Below are 20,151 nucleotides of genomic sequence, written 5' to 3'. Positions count from 1 at the left end.
AGTCCCCTGCAAGATTTCATTCCCCTGCACTCTTCTATAATCAAATTGGCAAGGGTAGCCTCGAGGGAGATTTGATAGAGTGTATGAGGGATTGTTTCTTAGAGAAATATATTTATGGAGCCAACCAGGGAGCAGGCTATTTTAGATTTAGTATTATATAATGAAGGAGGGTTGATAAATAGTCTTGCCATTAAGGATCCTCTTGGAAGGAGTGATCACAGCATGCTAGAATTTTAAATTCAGATTGAGAGAGAAGACAGAGTGCCATACCAGAGTTTTAACATTGGGTAGCGGTCTGAGGTATAGATCTGCGGAAAGACTTGGCCCAAATAATTGAGGGTAGGACAGTGGAGGAACAAGGGTGGACGTTCAGAGAGATTTTAAATACCTCTCAATTAAAGTATATTCCTGAGAGGATGGGGAATTGTAAAAGGGATAAAAATGTTCCGCGGCTAAACAAATAATTCAAGGAAGACAAAAAGGCAAAAAACTAGGGCATAGCATACTGCAAAAAGCTAGTGGTAAGCTGGAGGATTGGGAGAACTTTAAGGTTCAGCAAAAGACTACTAAAAATAAGATGAACTACGAAAGGAACTAGCAGAAAACATTAACACTGATACTAAAAGCTTCTATAAGTATATAATGAGGAAGAGAATAGCGAAAGTAAATGTTGGCCCTTTCGAGGACGACACTGGTGAGGTAATGAAGGGGAATACAGAGATAGCGGAGGCACTGAACCAATATTTTGCCTCTGTCTTCACAGTAGAAGATAATTTTAAAAGTCCAAAAGCTACAGTTAATGCAGAGGAACTTGGTGCAATAACCATCACTAAGGAGGAGGTATTGAATAAACTAATGGGATTAAAGGCAGATAAGTCTTCGGGACCTGATGACCTGCACCTTTGGGTATTGAGGGATGTGGCAGCAGAGATAGTGGTGCATTGATTATGATATTTCAGAATTCCCTGGATTCTGGAAGGGTCCCAGTGGATTGAAAACAAGCTAATGGGACGCCCCTATTCAAAAAGGGAAGAGCAAAAAGTAGGAAACTCTAGACCAGTTAACTTGACCTCTGTGGCGGGAAAGTTGCTGGAATCAATCATTAAGGAGGAGATAACTGAACATTTGAAAGACACAGCTCAATCCACCTTTGTCAGCATTGTTTTACGAAGGGAAAGTCATGCTTGACAAAACTTACTAGAGCTATTTGAGGGTGTAACCAGCAAGGTGGATAATGGGAAACCTGTGGATGTGGTATATCTAGACTTCCAGAAGGCGTTTGACAAGGTGCAGAAGAAAAGATTGATCCAGAAGCTGAGATCGCAGGGCATTGGGGGTAGAATACTAGATTGGATTGAGGATTGGCTGACTGACAGAAAGCGGAGGGTCGGATAAATCTCTGGCTGGCGAACGGTAACTAGCAGGATGCCGCAGGAGTCAGTCTTCGAACCTCAACTGTTTACAATCTATATATATGATCTTCAAGGGACAGAGTGTAATATGGCAAAACTTGCAGATGATGCAAAATAGGTGGGAAAACAGGCAGTGAAGAGGAGGTAAAGATTTTACAGACCGATATACATAGGCTAAGAGATTGGGCCAAAATGTGGAAGATGGCATTTAATGTCGATAACTGTGAGGTTATCCATTTTGGCCAAAAAAATAGAAAGGCAAATTATTATCTAAATGGAAAGCAGATTCAAAATACGTCTGTACAGAGGGATCTGGGTGTTTTTGCTCATGAATCGCAGAAAATCGGAATGCAGGTACAACCTGTAATTAAGAAGGCAAATGGCATGTTGGAGGTTATTGCAAAAGGACAGGGGGACAAAAGTAGAGAAGTGTTGTTGCAATTGTACAGGTTGTTGGTGTCTTTTACCCTTATTTGAGGAAGGTGGCATTGGAGGCAGTTCAGAGGAGGTTCACAAAATTGATTCCGGGTTGAAAGAGTTGACATATGAGGAGAGATTAAACAGTTTGAGCAAATACTCGCTGGAGTATAAAAAGAGGAGAGGGGATCTGATCGAGGGATTGTTAAAGTAAACGTTGACCAATTGTTCCCCCCTGTAGGGCAATCTAGAATGAGAGGTTACGGATATAGGTTGAGAGGCGGTAGATTTAGAACTGAGATGGGGAGGAATTACTTCTCACAAAGGTTGATGAATTTCTGGAACTTGCTGCGCCATACTGCGGTGGCATCTGTCATTAAATTGTTTCAAGAAGAAGATAGATATATTTCTGACTTTAAAATGGGTTAAAGGGATATGGAGAACAGGCATGGAGGTGGATTTGAGACCAGGAAGATCTGATTGAATGGCAGCGCAGGCATGAGAGACTGGATTGCCGACTTCTGTTCCTAATTCCTATGTTCCCAACGCCACATAAAAGAAGTCAACGGATATTGCAACTGACATTACCACCGCTCATTCCCCCAACCCCAATTGGTGCTACTCTCAGTGTTGAACTGCAATCTTTCCTGCTCCCAATCCTGAATCCAAACCTCCCTGCCCCAAGCCCCCCCCCCCCCCCCCCCCCCCGGCTTTGCATCCCCTGATTTACCCACTCCCTGTTTCTGATTCCCCAATGTGTGACCTTGAATGAAATGTAAAATATCTCTGGTCTGTCACCTTGCCTACTTTGATGAGGTTGTCTTGTGACACTGGCCAACGTTCTGAGAGGGAAAACGTTGTGCCCTGGTGCTTGTGGCACCTTTCTCTAGATAGCAATGAATGAGAATCCTGACAGATTTGGTGGCATGGACATCCAGGAGTACCTTCTTAATTCAGTTTCAGCAAGGAGAGTTTGGAAGTGGAGTCATAAAGGGGCTGGTTCAGCACATTGGACTAAATCGCTGGCTTTTAAAGCAGACCAAGGTAGGCCAGCAGCACGGTTCAATTCCCGTCCCAACCTCCCCGAACAGGCGCCGGAATAGAACATAGAACATAGAACATAGAACAATACAGCGCAGTACAGGCCCTTCGGCCCACGATGTTGCACCGAAACAAAAGCCATCTAACCTACACTATGCCATTATCATCCATATGTTTATCCAATAAACTTTTAAATGCCCTCAATGTTGGCGAGTTCACTACTGTAGCAGGTAGGGCATTCCACGGCCTCACTACTCTTTGCGTAAAGAACCTACCTCTGACCTCTGTCCTATATCTATTACCCCTCAGTTTAAAGTTATGTCCCCTCGTGCCAGCCATATCCATCCGCGGGAGAAGGCTCTCACTGTCCACCCTATCCAACCCCCTGATCATTTTGTATGCCTCTATTAAGTCTCCTCTTAACCTTCTTCTCTCCAACGAAAACAACCTCAAGTCCGTCAGCCTTTCCTCATAAGATTTTCCCTCCATACCAGGCAACATCCTGGTAAATCTCCTCTGCACCCGCTCCAAAGCCTCCACGTCCTTCCTATAATGCGGTGACCAGAACTGTACGCAATACTCCAAATGCGGCCGGACCAGAGTTCTGTACAGCTGCAACATGACCTCCCGACTCCGGAACTCAATCCCTCTACCAATAAAGGCCAACACTCCATAGGCCTTCTTCACAACCCTATCAACCTGGGTGGCAACTTTCAGGGATCTATGTACATGGACACCTAGATCCCTCTGCTCAGCCACACTTTCAAGAACTTTACCATTAGCCAAATATTCCGCATTCCTGTTATTCCTTCCAAACTGAATCACCTCACACTTCTCTACATTAAACTCCATTTGCCACCTCTCAGCCCAGCTCTGCAGCTTATCTATATCCCTCTGTAACCTGCTACATCCTTCCACACTATCGACAACACCACCGACTTTAGTATCATCTGCAAATTTACTCACCCACCCTTCTGTGCCTTCCTCTAGGTCATTGATAAAAATGACAAACAGCAACGACCCCAGAACAGATCCTTGTGGTACTCCACTTGTGACTGTACTCCATTCTGAACATTTCCCATCAACCACCACCCTCTGTCTTCTTTCAGCTAGCCAATTTCTGATCCACATCTCTAAATCACCCTTAATCCCCAGCCTCCGTATTTTTTGCAATAGCCTACCGTGGGGAACCTTATCAAACGCTTTGCTGAAATCCATATACACCACATCAACTGCTCTACCCTCGTCTACCTGTTCAGTCACCTTCTCAAAGAACTCAATAAGGTTTGTGAGGCATGACCTACCCTTCACAAAGCCATGCTGACTATCCCTGATCATATCATTCCTATCTAGATGATTATAAATCTTGTCCCTTATAATCCCCTCCAAGACTTTACTCACTACAGACGTGAGGCTCACCGGTCTATAGTTGCCGGGGCTGTCTCTGCTCCCCTTTTTGAACAAAGGGACCACATTTGCTGTCCTCCAGTCCTCTGGCACTATTCCTGTAGCCAATGATGACATAAAAATCAAAGCCAAAGGTCCAGCAATCTCTTCCCTGGCCTCCCATAGAATCCTAGGATAAATCCCATCAGGTCCCGGGGACTTATCTATTTTCAGCCTGTCCAGAATTGCCAACACCTCTTCCCTACGTACCTCAATGCCATCTATTCTATTAGCCTGGGGCTCAGCATTCTCCTCCACAACATTATCTTTTTCCTGAGTGAATACTGACGAAAAATATTCATTTAGTATCTCGCCTATCTCTTCAGACTCCACACACAATTTCCCATCCCTATCCTTGACTGGTCCTACTCTTTCCCTAGTCATTCGCTTATTCCTGACATACCGAGAGAAAGCTTTTGGGTTTTCCTTGATCCTTCCTGCCAAATACTTCTCATGTCCCCTCCTTGCTCGTCTTAGCTCTCTCTTTAGATCCTTCCTCGCTACCTTGTAACTATCCATCGCCCCAACCGAAACTTCACACTTCATCTTCACATAGGCCTCCTTCTTCCTCTTAACAAGAGATTCCACTTCCCTGGTAAACCACGGTTCCCTCGCTCGACGCCTTCCTCCCTGTCTGACCGGTACATACTTATCAAGAACACGCAGTAGCTGATCCTTGAACAAGCCCCACTTATCCAGTGTGCCCAACACTTGCAGCCTACTTCTCCACCTTATCCCCCCCAAGTCACGTCTAATGGCATCATAATTGCCCTTCCCCCAGCTATAACTCTTGCCCTGCGGTGTATACTTATCCCTTTCCATCATTAACGTAAACGTCACCGAATTGTGGTCACTGTCCCCAAAGTGCTCTCCTACCTCCAAATCCAACACCTGGCCTGGTTCATTACCCAAAACCAAATCCAACGTGGCCTCGCCTCTTGTTGGCCTGTCAACATATTGTTTCAGGAAACCCTCCTGCACACACTGTACAAAAAACGACCCATCTATTGTACTCGAACTATATCTTTTCCAGTCAATATTTGGAAAGTTAAAGTCTCCCATAATAACTACCCTGTTACTTTCGCTCATATCCAGAATCATCTTCGCCATCCTTTCCTCTACATCCCTAGAACTATTAGGAGGCCTATAAAAAACTCCCAACAGGGTGACCTCTCCTTTCCTGTTTCTAACTTCAGCCAATACTACCTCGGAAGAAGAGTCCCCATCTAGCATCCTCTCCGCCACCGTAATACTGCTCTTGACTAGCAGCGCCACACCTCCCCCTCTTTTGCCTCCTTCTCTGAGCTTACTAAAACACCTAAACCCCGGAACCTGCAACATCCATTCCTGTCCCTGCTCTATCCATGTCTCCGAAATGGCCACAACATCGAAGTCCCAGGTACCAACCCACGCTGCCAGTTCCCCTACCTTGTTTCGTATACTCCTGGCATTGAAGTAGACACACTTCAAACCACCTACCTGAACGCTGGCCCCCTCCTGCGACGTCAAATCTGTGCTCCTGACCTCTATACTCTCATTCTCCCTTACCCTAAAACTACAATCCAGGTTCCCATGCCCCTGCTGCATTAGTTTAAACCCCCCCAAAGAGCACGAACAAATCTCCCCCCCAGGATATTTGTGCCCCTCAGGTTCAGATGTAGACCATCCTGTCTGTAGAGGTCCCACCTTCCCCAGAAAGAGCCCCAGTTATCCAAAAATCTGAAACCCTCCCGCCTGCACCATCCCTGTAGCCACGTGTTTAAATGCTCTCTCTCCCTATTCCTCATCTCACTATCACGTGGCACGGGCAACAACCCAGAGATAACAACTCTGTTTGTTCTAGTTCTGAGCTTCCATCCTAGCTCCCTGAAAGCCTGCCTGACATCCTTGTCCCCTTTCCTACCTATGTCGTTGGTGCCAATGTGGACCACGACTTGGGGCTGCTCCCCCTCCCCCCTAAGGACCCGGAAAACACGATCCGAGACATCACGTACCCTTGCACCTGGGAGGCAACATACCAAACGTGAGTCTCTCACGCTCCCACAAAATCTCCTATCTGTGCCCCTGACTATAGAGTCCCCAATTACTAATGCTCTGCTCCTCTCCCCCCTTCCCTTCTGAGCAACAGGGACAGACTCCGTGCCAGAGGCCCGTACCCCATGGCTTACCCCTGGTAAGTCGTCCCCCCCACAAGTATCCAAAGCAGTATACTTGTTTCTCAGGGGAACGACCGCAGGGGATCCCTGCACTGACTGCTTCTTCCCAGTCCCTCTTACAGTTACCCACCTATCTCCAATCTTTGGTGTAACTAATTCCCTGAAGCTGCTATCTATGACCCCTTCTGCCTCCCGAATGATCCGAAGTTCTTCCAACTCCAGCTCCAGTTCCCTAACTCGGTCTTGGAGGAGCTGGAGATGGCAGCACTTCCTGCAGGTAAAATCAGCAGGGACACTAACTGCATCCCTCACCTCAAACATCCTGCAGGAGGAACATTGTACTCCCTTCCCTGCCATTCCTCTAACTTTCTACCAAGATCTAGCTAACAACTAAATTAAATTTTTATAAAAAATAATAATAATATAATAAAAATATGGTACTTACCTCAGACCAATGGGTTTTATTATTAGGTTAGAGGAGGAGGGCGGGTGGGAGACACTACACGTGTAGTGTCTCGGGTTTCCTCTCCACCAGAATTTATTGGTGAGGGTCTTCCCAGACGTCCGCGGGTCGACTTCCTGATCCCGCCTAAAAAACTACTTTAAAGAAAAGAGAAAAAGTCTCAGCTCCTGCTGAAACTGACTCACCACTCACCAGCTGCTCTCACGCCGCCGAAATCGACTGGCCTGCCCCTGCAAAGAGAAGTGCTTTTAAAGGTTGACTTACCTCCCAGCACCCTCCTTCCGCAATGCTCCCGCTGAAACTGACTAACCAGCTGCTCTCACGCCGCCGAAATCGACTGGCCTGCCCCTGCAAAGAGAAGTGCTTTTAAAGGTTGACTTACCTCCCAGCACCCTCCTTCCGCAATGCTCCCGCTGAAACTGACTAACCAGCTGCTCTCACGCCGCCGAAATCGACTGGCCTGCCCCTGCAAAGAGAAGTGCTTTTAAAGGTTGACTTACCTCCCAGCACCCTCCTTCCGCAATGCTCCCGCTGAAACTGACTAACCAGCTGCTCTCACGCCGCCGAAATCGACTGGCCTGCCCCTGCAAAGAGAAGTGCTTTTAAAGGTTGACTTACCTCCCAGCACCCTCCTTCCGCAATGCTCCCGCTGAAACTGACTAACCAGCTGCTCTCACGCCGCCGAAATCGACTGGCCTGCCCCTGCAAAGAGAAGTGCTTTTAAAGGTTGACTTACCTCCCAGCACCCTCCTTCCGCAATGCTCCCGCTGAAACTGACTAACCAGCTGCTCTCACGCCGCCGAAATCGAATGTGGCGACTATGGGCATTTCACAGTAACTTCATTGAAGCCTACTTGTGACAATAAGCGATTTTCATTTCATTTCATTTCAAAAAAAAATTGGTGGTGTTTTTCTGTGTCTGGGTGCTGTGCACTGTTGCAGATGGGCCTGCAGTAGATATTCATGAAAAGCATGAGAAAAAAGATTAATGAGGTGTGCGGTGGAGGTAGCTGAAAGTCATGCGAGTGTGTCAAGCAACTAATGCAGAATGAATGTCTCTACTCAATTTACCAAACTCTCCTGTCAACTTACATTCATTTTGCATAGGATTATGCCAATCATTACTCAAATGGTTATGTAAATCAGTTGGCCCAAGAGCACTTGGAAAAATACCTCTTCCAACTATTGGTGAGTGCAAATCCTTTCCAAGGACATAACAGCTTAGCTCACCAGTTTGATATTCATTTTTAAAATATTTTCACAACCAGAGGGTGACTAGTGGGAAAAAATGGACTGACCACATGGTCCATGACTCCAGTGCGCAATTCCCAAGTGCATGGGCCGCATACGTACAATGAAAGCCATGCTGCCGCACAAAATGTGATTAATCAGGCTGTTTGTGTGCTTAAATAGTATTTCTGCCTGCGCAGCTCTGGAGAATGCTTGCAGTACTCAGTGTGTGTCAGGATTCAGCATGGTCTGCTGCATGCTGTACAACCTTGCCATTGTATGGGCACAGCATTTGTCACTAGCTATTGTCATGATATGCAAACATGCAGCTAATGAACACATAGAATAGGACATGACCAATGAGCAGTCAGGACACTCAGGGGTGGTATCTCACTATAAAAGGGATGAGGCACTCACACCCCACCTCTTTGGACAGACCAACATCTACAGAATGAGACAGGGTGTATCCTCAGCATCACACCCCAGCACTTGGCTTAGAGCAAGGCTGGTTCAGTTAGACTGAGTCACTACATTTAGATTAGCAGAGAGTCAAACTCATTGAGAACTGTGCTAATAGTTCAATAAAACACATTGAACTCACTTCAAAGTCTGGAGCATCTTTTACTCAAAACTGCATTCAAGTGGCAGCTTGTGTTATTCCAAATTACATAACTCAAGATGATACCAGGTGTCTGTTCAATCTAGTTAGTTCAAATCAGCAAGATCCGTGACGACCAGCGAATGTATACCGGCACAATGGAAAAGATTCCGGCTCCTCAACAGCTCAGGTCCTCCGGCAATCTCAGTGCAAACTGGCGGACATTCAAGCAGAAATTTCAGCTTTACGTCGAAGCATCAGACCTCAATGGTGCGTCTGATGCACGGAAGATAGCTCTTTTCCTCACCACAGCGGGTGATCACGGCTTGGAAATATTCAACTCCTTTCACTTCGCCGAAGACCAGGACAAGACAAAGTTTCAGACCATCCTGGACAAGTTTGACAGCCACTGTGAGGGGGACACCAACAAAATCTTCCAGCGTTACATATTCAAGCAGCGATTGCAAGGTAAAGACGAATCCTTCACCTCGTATTTAACTAACCTTAGACTGCTACTTTGGTGATATCACTGACACCATGATCAGAGACCAAATCGTTTTTGGAATTCACTCTGATCCTCTGAGAGAGCAGTTACTGAAGATCAAGCATATGACCTTGCCAGTCGTGATTGAAACATGCACAGTGCATGAGCACGCTTAAAATCGCTATTCCCAGTACAAAACGGCAGAAAATGATAGACTAGCCTCTCACGAGGCGGAGAGTATGCAGGCCATCTCGCGGATGCAGCGCCTCAACATTGTCAAAAGCGGCCATTTTGCGCGCTCTTCCCGGAGCCCGATGCATTCGCGATGAGAACGGGATAACGAAACGGCTGAAACCCGCACTGCACAGATGCAGATGTCTGAGAACCGCACTGCGCATGTGCAACGGCACACGGAGCGTCAGGACGCCAACGTCATGACATGTTCGAACTGTGGCACCGCCCATGCAAAGAAACACAGCCCTGCAAGAGGCAGACGCTGTTTAAACTGCGGGAAGCTAGGTCACTATGCAGCCCTGTGCAGATCTGCACCATCAGTCAGGAGCCAGCGCTCCCAATTCCGTCGACGGCGGATCCGGAGTGTGCAACAACGCCTACAGGATTCTGATCCCGGCAGTACAATGGATCCAGATGATGAATGCCTGGACAATACCTACCGTGTGGGCATTACTACAAAGTATGAATATGCCACATCATACACATCGCAAGTCCAATCCATCCTCGCTGTGGATTCCGTGGACGAATGGCGGGCAGTGATGAAGGTCAACCACTGCCCCATCCAGTTCAAGCTGGACACAGGTGCCTCTGCCAACCTCCTCTCACAGGCAGAATTCAGACGCATTAAGAAGCCCCCCACGGTCCTTCCAGCTGCCTGCAAGCTCCTGGATTAAAAGAGGAATGCCATTGTGGCACTGGGATCCTGCCATCTGCACGTATCCAACCGACACACACAAGCACGGGTACGCTTTGAAATTGTTAAGCCGGACGGGGCATCACTACTAGGTGCGCACGCCTGCAAGCAGCTGAACCTCATTAAAAGGGTTTACACCATGACATCCTCCCATGTGGATCTTCAGGCCGGCATCGACGGTATTCCCGCCCAGTATCCAGATGTGTTCAACGGGATAGGCACGCTGCCGTATCGATACAAGATTCTGCTACAACCTGATGCCAAGCCAGTGGACCACGCATCACGACAAGTCCCTGCTCCACTGAGAGAGCGCCTGAAGGCACAGCTCAAGGATCTTCAGCAAAAAGGCATCATAGCCAAGGTCACCGAACCAACTGACTGGGTCAGCTCGATGGTGTGTGTAAAGAAGCCTTCGGGGGACATGCGCATCTGCATTGATCCCAAGGATCTCAATAAGAATATCATGCGGGAACACTACTCCATCCTAAAGCGGGAGGAACTCACGGGTGAGATGGCACATGCGCGCTTCTTCACCAAAGTGGATGCATCACAGGGATTTTGGCAAATCCAGCTGGAAGAGTCCAGCAGAAAGCTCTGCACCTTCAACACCCCTTCTGGAAGATACTGCTCCAATCGCATGCCATTTGGCATCATCGCGGCATCGGAGATATCCATCGCATCATGGAGCAGATGATGGAAGGCATTGAAGGGGTTCGTGTGTACATGGACGACATCATCATACGGTCCACGACCCCTGAAAAACATGTGTCCCGTCTCCAGAGGGTATTCCACCGTGTACATGCCAACGGCCTAAAGGTAAACTGGTCCAAATGTTGTTTTGGCACATCGACGCTCAAGTTCCGAGGCGACCAGACCTCACAGCATGGTGTGCGCCCGGACGCAGACAAAATTAAGGCCATCGAGGCGATGAAGGTGTCTGAGGACAAAAAGGCGGTGCTGCGCTTCTTGGGTATGGTCAGTTTTCTGGGCAAGTTCATTCCAAACATGGCCACACACTCCACGGCCCTACGCAACCTGATGGAAAAGTCAACTGCTTTTGAGTGGCCATCAAGTGGCAGCTTGTGTTATTCCAAATTACATAACACAACAGCGATATAGCGACCAGATCAGGAGGAGGAACGATCAGGGAGGGAGCAGCTAATACATCAACTTTCTAGGAGGCGTGTCCGTGATTGACTCATTCAACTGGGGTACTGGAGAACACCATGTTGATTCCTCATTTGTCAACAGCTGCACACCTCACCGTCCCTCTGCTGCTAACCATCAAAGTGTTCTCCTGGTCACAACGTTGAAGTAAATCCCACCACAAAACAGACATTCCAAACCGAATGTATAAACCAAACAATCTAATATCCGAAAGATTGAAAAAGGTCAACTGATCACCCTTGTGAACTCTTCTGTCACCCTTTGCCTGACCTCCGGCCCCAATGTTGTTCGACCTCAATGACTGCAATAGAGCTGGTGGACGCCTGCTGACTTTCACTCGGGGCATCTGCAGGCGGTCTGGCAGGATAACCTCAAGCAGCTGTGGCCCAGAAGCCGATTTTAGACTGCGTGAGCTCAGTGGCAGGCTAACCTCAAGCGGTTCTGGTCCTCACAGTCTCAGAAACCTTGCCATGGGTGGCAGAAGTCGAGGCTCACAGATAAGAGCAAGTGGGGAACTAGGTTGCACTACGGTGCTGCCTGCAGCCTTCACCACAGCAGGGGAGCAGCTGTTTTTAGCTTCACCTTGCACCTCTGATGAAGCACAGGAGGAGCAGAAACAGCAGCAACACCAGCTGCTTTTTCTCAGCCACATGCCGCACTCAGCTCAGAGATGGCGATACATAGATCCAGCTTCAAGGAGACAAGATCCTCAATACAAGGCAGCTCTCTCAAGATGTGGGAGCACGATTGCCTCAGGAGGCTCTGGCTTTCATGGTAGGTCATTGCTCATATTGTCAGCCTCCATGAACAAGACTTGTGTCTCAGTGGCAGTCAATGTGGCTATCTCTGGAGGCCATCCTCTTCCCCACCTCACTCTAGTCTCTGACTCTCCCTAATGTTGTAAACTCCCTTCTCCATCAGGAGAGAAAGCAGAGCAATAAGAGTGTTAGCAGTAGGCTGTATGGGTAGCACAAAAGGATATAGAGATTACTGTGAGGCATGAGTTCGAGAGGGCAATATTTTGAGGATGAGTAAAAGTGTTGGCTGTTCAGTTGGGGATGTGAGCTGCCTGCAGAGAAAGGAACGAGCACAGTTACAAGGGGTGTCGACCTGAAAAGTGATGTTCAGGAGATGCTGGGAAATTTGGAGTGTTGGATTTGGCATCTCAAAATGTTATTGTCCCCACCTTTCCCATCTCCTGAAGCCGTGGGTCCTCTTGGTGCACTGTCTCCAGTTGGAGGGGCTTCCTTGGTCTTTGCAACGCACATCAGCTCGGTTTGAGAAGCTGGCCTCTTCAGCCTTGGGACAGATCACCTGACTGATGTGCTGGGTGCTCTGGATCCGTGGAACACATACAGGCCACCAACACTTTAAAATAGTGCAACACTATTTTATTAAGTCAGAAACAGTTGAAAATACTTTCACTGTGGGTTAACACGATATTGGATTCAACTAAAGACCTATGCCTGTCCTAACCAGTCTATGCACTCAGCACATGGTGAAGATCTGTGCTGCGAGCTGTAAGCTCTGTCCTACGAGGAGGCTGCAGCTTGAGTGAGCGGGAACTCTGATGCCCCCCGTCTTTATAGTGAGTGTGCTCTAACTGGTGATTGGCTGCGGTGTTGTGTGTGTTGATTGGTCCCGCTGTGTGTCCATCAGTGTGTGTGTATCTGCACCATGATTATACTGGTGTATATTATGACATCCCCCCTTTTATAAAAGAATGTATATGTGTGGCAATAAATAATGTATGGTGAGAATGTTCCTAACTACGTGTGGGGTGCGAAGACATATTTACGGGACTACGAACATGAGAACTAAGCTATTTACATGGGAAGCTGCCTGGTGCAGAGAAACAGTATGCAAGAAGAGTAACGAGATAAACACAATATACAAACCAGGGAAACAATCAAACAAAGCAACGAAACAATTCAGAAAGTCGAGAAGTCCGCAAAGTTCATAAATTAAGTCTCTGAGGTGGGCGACGAATTCTGGTTGACCGCCTCAAGGGTGGGTCGAGAGCCGACGGTTCAGGAGCGGGCTGGACTGCGTCAGAGCCAGGGGGATGCAGAGTGACAGGGATTTCTGCATAGTCCATGGCAGGGTCAGCAGGAGGGTGAGGCGACAGTGGAGGATCACGTAGCGGGCGTGGAACGAGACGAAGGGCGCGTCGATTGTGGCGCAGAATCGAGCCATCCGGTAGACGAACCAGGAACGAGCGGGGGGCCACCTGCCGAAGGACAACAGCAGTTGCAGACCAGCCACCACCCGGAAGATGGACGCGGATGTTGTCATCTGGAGCCAGAGCAGGGAGATCAGCTGCACGGGAATCATGAGCCACCTTGTGCTGTGCACGAGACAGCTGCATCCGGCGAAGGACCGGAACGTGGTCGAGGTCTGGGACATGAATGGATGGCTCTGTCGTCCTCAGGGTATGACCCATAAGCAACTGGGCTGGCGACAGACCAGTGGGGCGGAGCGATAGGCCAGCAGGGCGAGGTAGAAATCAGACCCAGCATCGGCAGCCTTACAGAGGAGCCGTTTGACTATATGTACTCCCTTCTCCGCTTTGCCGTTGGATTGGGGGTACAGGGGATTGGATGTCACATGCTTTATTTATACAGGGAGTCTGCTAATGATTTCTCTGCCCCCCTCATTGGGGAAGCTCATACTCCCTCGTGGATTGTGGGATTGTCATTAATCCCCAGCCAATGGTAAGCAGGCAGGTTATAACAGAAGGCATACGGTGTGTTAGCTTTTATGGGTAGAGGGATTGAGTTTCGGAGCCATGAGGTCATGTTGCAGTTGTACAAAACTCTGGTGCGGCCGCATTTGGAGTATTGCGTGCAATTCTGGTCGCCGCATTATAGGAAGGATGTGGAAGCATTGGAAAGGGTGCAGAGGAGATTTACCAGAATGTTGCCTGGTATGGAGGGAAGATCTTATGAGGGAAGGCTGAGGGCCTTGAGGCTGTTTTCGTTAAAGAGAAGAAGGTTAATAGGTGACTTAATTGAGGCATACAAGATGATCAGAGGATTAGATATGGTGGACAGTGAGAGCCTTTTTCCTCGGATGGTGATGTCTGGCACGAGGGGACATAGCTTTAAATTGAGGGGAGATAGATATAGGACAGATGTTAGAGGTAGGTTCTTTACAAAGAGAGTAGTAAGGGCGTGGAATGCCCTGCCTGCAACAGTAGTGGACTCGCCAACACTAAAGGCATTCAAATGGTCATTGGATAGACATATGGACAATAAGGGAATAGTGTCGATGGGCTTTAGAGTGGTTTCACAGGTCGACGCAACATCGAGGGCCGAAGGGCCTGTACTGCGCTGTAATGTTCTATGGGCAAAATTGTACTGCCTGGCAAAGTTGGACCATTCCTGGATGGCGAAGCAGGGGCCATTGTCCGACATAACCGTGAGTGGGATGCCGTGTCGAGCAAAGGTTTCTTTACAGGCACGAATGACTGCAGACGAGGTGATGTCGTGCAACCGTGTCACCTCCGGGTAATTCGAAAAGTAGCCACGATCAGGACATAGTCTCTACCCAGCGCGTGGAACAGCTCGATGCCCACCTTGGTCCATGGTGACGTGACCAACTCATGGGGCTGCAGGGTCTCACGTGGTTGGGCCGGCTGAAAGCGCTGACAAGTGGAGCAGTTGAGCACTGTGTCCTCATTAATGCCGGGCCAGTACACTGCCTCCCGGGCCCGTCGGCGGCACTTTTCCACGTCAAGGTGGCCCTCGTGTAGTTATTCCAGGCCAAGCTGGCACATGCTATGCGGGATGACAATGCGGCCCAGTTTTAGATGAACCCTGTCTACTACCGCCAGATCATCTCTGACATAGAACTGAGGGCATTGGCCCTTGAGCCACCCGTCTGTTAGGTGGAGCATGACACGCTGTAGCAAAGGGTCAGCTGCCGTGTCGCGGCGAATTTGGACGAGGCGTTCATCCGTGGCAGGTAGATTGGAGGCCGCGAATGCCACATGGGCGTCAACCTGGCAGACAAATCCCGCTGGGTCACATGGAGTGTTGACTGCCCTGGAGAGAGCGTCAACAATGATGAGGTCTTTGCCTGGGATGTATACCAACTGGAAGTCATATCGCCGGAGCTTGAGAAGAATACGCTGGAGGCGAGGCGTCATGTCATTCAAGTTTTTCTGTATTATATTGACCTGCGGACGATGGTCGGTCTCGACGGTGAATTGAGGAGGTCCGTAGACATAATCGTGAAACTTAACCACACCGGTCAGAAGGCCCAGGCACTCCTTTTCTATCTGCGCGTAGCGCTGCTCCGTGGGGGTCATGGCACGTGACGCATATGCAACGGGGGCCCATGATGAGGCCTCATCATGTTGAAGGAGCACTGCCCCAATGCCGGATTGGCTGGCGTCGGTCGAAATTTTGGTTTCATTTGCTGGATCAAAGAAGGCTAAGACCGGGGCCGTGGTCAGTTTAGTTTTGAGTTCTCTCCATTTGCGCTCGTGGACAGGGAGCCATTGGAAATTTGTCGTCTTCCTGACCAGGTTCCTGAGAGCCGTGGTATGAAAGGCGAGGTTAGGGAGAAATTTCCCTAAAAAATTGACCATGCCCAGAAATCGGAGGTCCGCCTTCTTGTCCTCTGGTGTTTTCATAGCTGTGATGGCAGCTACCTTGTCTGCATCCGGCTGCACACCCAATTGGGAGATGTGGTCCCCGAGGAACTTGAGTTCCGTCTGACCAAAAGAGCATTTGGCCCTGTTAAGGCAGAGGCCATGCTCACGTATACGTTTGAATACGTACTGGAGGCGACTAATATGCTCCTGCGGGGTGGTGGACCAAATGATTATGTCATTGACATAGACGTGAACACCTTCAATACCTTCCATCATTTGTTCCATAATCCTATGGAACACTTCTGATGCAGAGATGATCCCAAACGGCATCCTGTTGTAACAATATCTTCCAAAGGGGGTAATAAATGTGCAAAGTTTCCTGCTGGATTTATCGAGCTGGATTTGCCAGAATCCTTTTGAGGCGTCGAGTTTGGTGAAGAGCTTGGCGCGAGCCATCTCACACGTGAGCTCTTCGCGCTTGGGAATTGAATAATGCTCCCTCATGATATTGCGATTTAGATCCTTGGGATCAATGCAAATTCTCAATTCGCCGGAAGGCTTTTGTACATATACCATGGAACTGACCCAATCGGTTGGTTCCGTGACTTTGGAAATTGTCATAATATACACCAGTATATTATGGTGCACACACATACACACACACATCTCCTCACTCTGCCGTGGCCCAGCCCATTCCTCAGCCAGTGGCTCCTGACCCACCCTTGAGGCGGTCAACCAGAATTTGTCGCCCACCTCAGAGACTTGACTTATGAGTTTTACAATGTTTGACACTTTGATCTGTTCTGTTATCCTGTTTAATCGTTCCAGTAGTTTGTATATAATGTTCATTTCGTTGTTGGTGTGACACCCTATTTCTCTGCACCAGGCACCTTCCCGTGTAAATAGATTAGCCTCATGTACATAGTCATGTAAATAACACGCACACACATAGTCAGGTACATTCACTACACTATATTTATTGTCACGCAGGCACATGTTCTTTATATAAAAGGGGGGATGTCATAATATACACCAGTATATTATGGTGCAGACACACACACACTGATGGACATGCAGTAGGACCAATCAGCATACACAACACCGCAGCCAATCACCAGTGAGAGCACATGCACTAAAAAGACAAGGGACAGGAGAGTTCCCGCTCATTCTAGTAGCAGCCAGCTCGGAGCACAGAGCTCACAGCCTGCAACACAGACATTCACCATGTGCTGAGTGCATCACCTGGTTAGGACTAGGCAAGGGTCCAGTTAATACCAGTTAAAACTGGTATTGCATTTACCCACAGTTCAAGTATGTTAATATAGTTAACCTTATATTAAAATAGAGTTGCACCACTTCCAGTGTTGGTGGCCTGTTTGTGATCCAGAACACCCAACACAACAGAAATCACTCCTTGGTTCTGGAGGTCCTGCAGCTGCTGCTTGAGGCGGTCCTTAAGGGGTGCTGGGACCTTGCGAGGTGTGTGCACCACAGGCGTGGCATTCTGTTTTAATAAGATCTTGTAGGTGTATGGGAGTGTGCCCATGCCCTCAAAGACATCGTGGTGATGGTCGATGATGGCGTTGAGTTGCGCCCTGAAGTCGGTGTCCTGAAAGGCAGACGTGTCAGCAGGAGAGAGAGAGTGAACTCTCTGAACTAGGTTCAACAGCTTGCATGCCTGCGCACCAAGCAGGGAGGCTTTTGAGGAGCCCACGATTTCAAAGGGAAGTATGGCTTTGCGTGACCTGTGCGTCACTTCAAGTTGACACAAGCCGCTGGCAGCAATGGCATTGCCATTGTAATCTAATAGCTGGCAGGCTGATGGAAGGATGGCTGGTTTGACACGAAGACTTTGGAGGTTAGACCGCGCAATGAGATTGGCGGAGGCACCAGTGTCCAGGCAGAATCGTATTTGGGACCGGTTGACCGTCAGGGTGGCACACCACTCATCGTCTGGATCGATGTTGTCTACCGATAGAGGCTGGATTCTTTGCTTCGGGGACACCCTGTTCTTTGTAACGATACCGACTCGAAAAGGCGCCTTCGGGTCCTCGGTGTCAATGTTGGGTAGTAGGTCCGCATCGGACTCGGTGATCGTGGGTTGAATGGCCCGGACATTCCTGCGAGGCTGTCTGAAGCGATATGAGTTGTTAGGCTGAGCTGCTCTGCATAAAGCAGCATAGTGGCCAGGTTTGCCACATCTCAGGCATTGTCGGGATTTGGTAGGGCATTGCCGCTTTACGTGGGCGGAGCCACAGTTGCCGCACGTCGTAGCGTCAGTACGTTCGCTGCGCCACCGCGCATGCACGATGCGGTCGTACGTGGTGCGCGCCTGCGCATTACGTTCGTCGCCGTCCCCTCGTTTGGTGCGCACAAGCGCGGGAATCTGCGAAAAGCGCGCGAAATGGCCGCCCTCATCCAGGCTGAGGCCCTGGAGTTGCTCAATTGCTTGGACCCGTTCCGCCTCGTGGGGACCTTGCCGCGCCGTTTCAGCCGCTTGGATGTGGGAATACCGACTCGTGGCGTTTTTGTGTAGCACGCAGGTCTCGATGGCGGTCGCTAGGGTGAGCTGCTATACCTTGAGGAGCTGCTGACGTAGGGGGTCCGACTGAACACCGCAAACGATCTGGTCACGTATCATGGAGTCGGAGGTGGGCCCGTAGCTACAGGACTGCACAAGGATGCGGAGGTGGGTGAGAAAGGAGTGGAAAGGTTCATCCTTACCCTGCAAACGCTGTTGGAATACATAGCGCTCAAAACTTTCATTTACCTCTATGCTGCAGTGAGTGTCAAACTTCAGGAGGACCGTCTTGAACTTTGTTTTATCTTCATCATCAGCAAAGGTGAGAGAATTGAAAATGTGGATGGCATGGTCCCTGGCCGTGGATAGGAAGAGAGCGATCTTCCTGGTGTCCAAGGCATCCTCCCAGTCTGTGGCTTCAAGGTAGAGCTGGAAGCGTTGTTTGAATATCTTCCAGTTAGCCCCTAGGTTACCGGTGATGTGGAGTGGCGGCGGCGGGCAGACGCTGTCCATTTTGCTGGTGGAAGGCAGATCACTTGCAGGTAGGTCTAAGAAGTTCTAATATCCCTCAACTCCTGTTATCATGACGTGTTGGGTGCTCTGGATCCGTGGAACACATATAGGCCACCAACACTTAAAATAGTGCAACACTATTTTATTAAGTCAGAAACTGTTGAACATACCTTCACTGTGGGTTAACACAATATTAGATTGAACTAAAGACCTATGCCTTGTCCTAACCAGTCTATGCACTCAGCACATGGTGAAGATCTGTGCTGCGAGCTGTAAGCTCTGTCCTACTAGGAGGTTGCAGCTCGAATGAGCGGGAACTCTGATGCCCCCTGTCTTTATAGTGAGTGTGCTCTAACTGGTGATTGGCTGCGGTGTTGTGTGTGTTGATTGGTCCCGCTGTGTGTCCATCAGTGTGTGTATCTGGACCATGATATACTGGTGTATATTATGACACTGACTGCACCCCCTCAGATTCTGCAGCAGGACCTCCAGGTAAGAGTGGGAGACCAAGAGAGCCGCCTTCCCAGTTCTCTTTGTTCCTGTAGTTGTAGCAGTCTCCAAATTCCATTTCCAATTGAACTACTCTAACCCTGAGATTAGCACTTCTTCCTTCAAGAAATCCAGCACCCCATCCCCATTACCTTCCCTAATTGGCCAGGGTACCTGGAGGTGGGATGATGATGATGTGGTTCAGTAAAACGCACTGAAGAGTTCAGTGTGCTTCCAGCCTCTGTTTTAGCAGGAACTACGTTCAGAACATGTGCCGTTGCACCCCTTGAAGGAGATCACCTGTCCAAACTCTGGGGAACAATGTGGTTTATGGCATCTTTGAAACTCTTAAATCGAAAGGTATGAACAACGGGCGAAATTTTACATGAAAATAAATGAAGTTCAGGCTGGGAAATAGAATTCTTTCATTTGAATTTTTGAGAAGTGAGTAATGTTGCAAAATAGAATATTATTTACCAGACCAGAATGGACAATATTTGTTTCCCAAATTTTATAACACATGCTTGAACATATACCCGAAGCAGAAGTGTGCCTGAGACCTGGATTTAGTTATCACCCAGGAGATGTAAAGGCTTTGTCTGTGCGTTGACTGTTATTTCCAAATGAAATGAGCTTCAGTTTCATTTCAATTCCCTTGGTCAGTCTGCGAGATCTGGTAGTAGAGT

General features: G+C 48.6%; 1 protein-coding gene across 1 annotated transcript in view; it reads left to right on the top strand.

Annotated features, from left to right (window-relative positions):
• The window catches only part of cacna2d3a (calcium channel, voltage-dependent, alpha 2/delta subunit 3a), a 1,400,547-nt gene that overhangs the window by 780,309 nt on the left and 600,087 nt on the right, over window positions 1-20,151 (top strand). The gene's annotated exons all lie outside the window — the stretch shown is intronic.

This window comes from Scyliorhinus torazame, chromosome 13, assembly GCF_047496885.1.
Source record: "Scyliorhinus torazame isolate Kashiwa2021f chromosome 13, sScyTor2.1, whole genome shotgun sequence".
Taxonomy (NCBI): domain Eukaryota; kingdom Metazoa; phylum Chordata; class Chondrichthyes; order Carcharhiniformes; family Scyliorhinidae; genus Scyliorhinus; species Scyliorhinus torazame.
The sequence above is the reverse complement of the archived record's forward strand: the minus strand, read 5'-3'. Positions and strand labels throughout refer to the sequence as shown.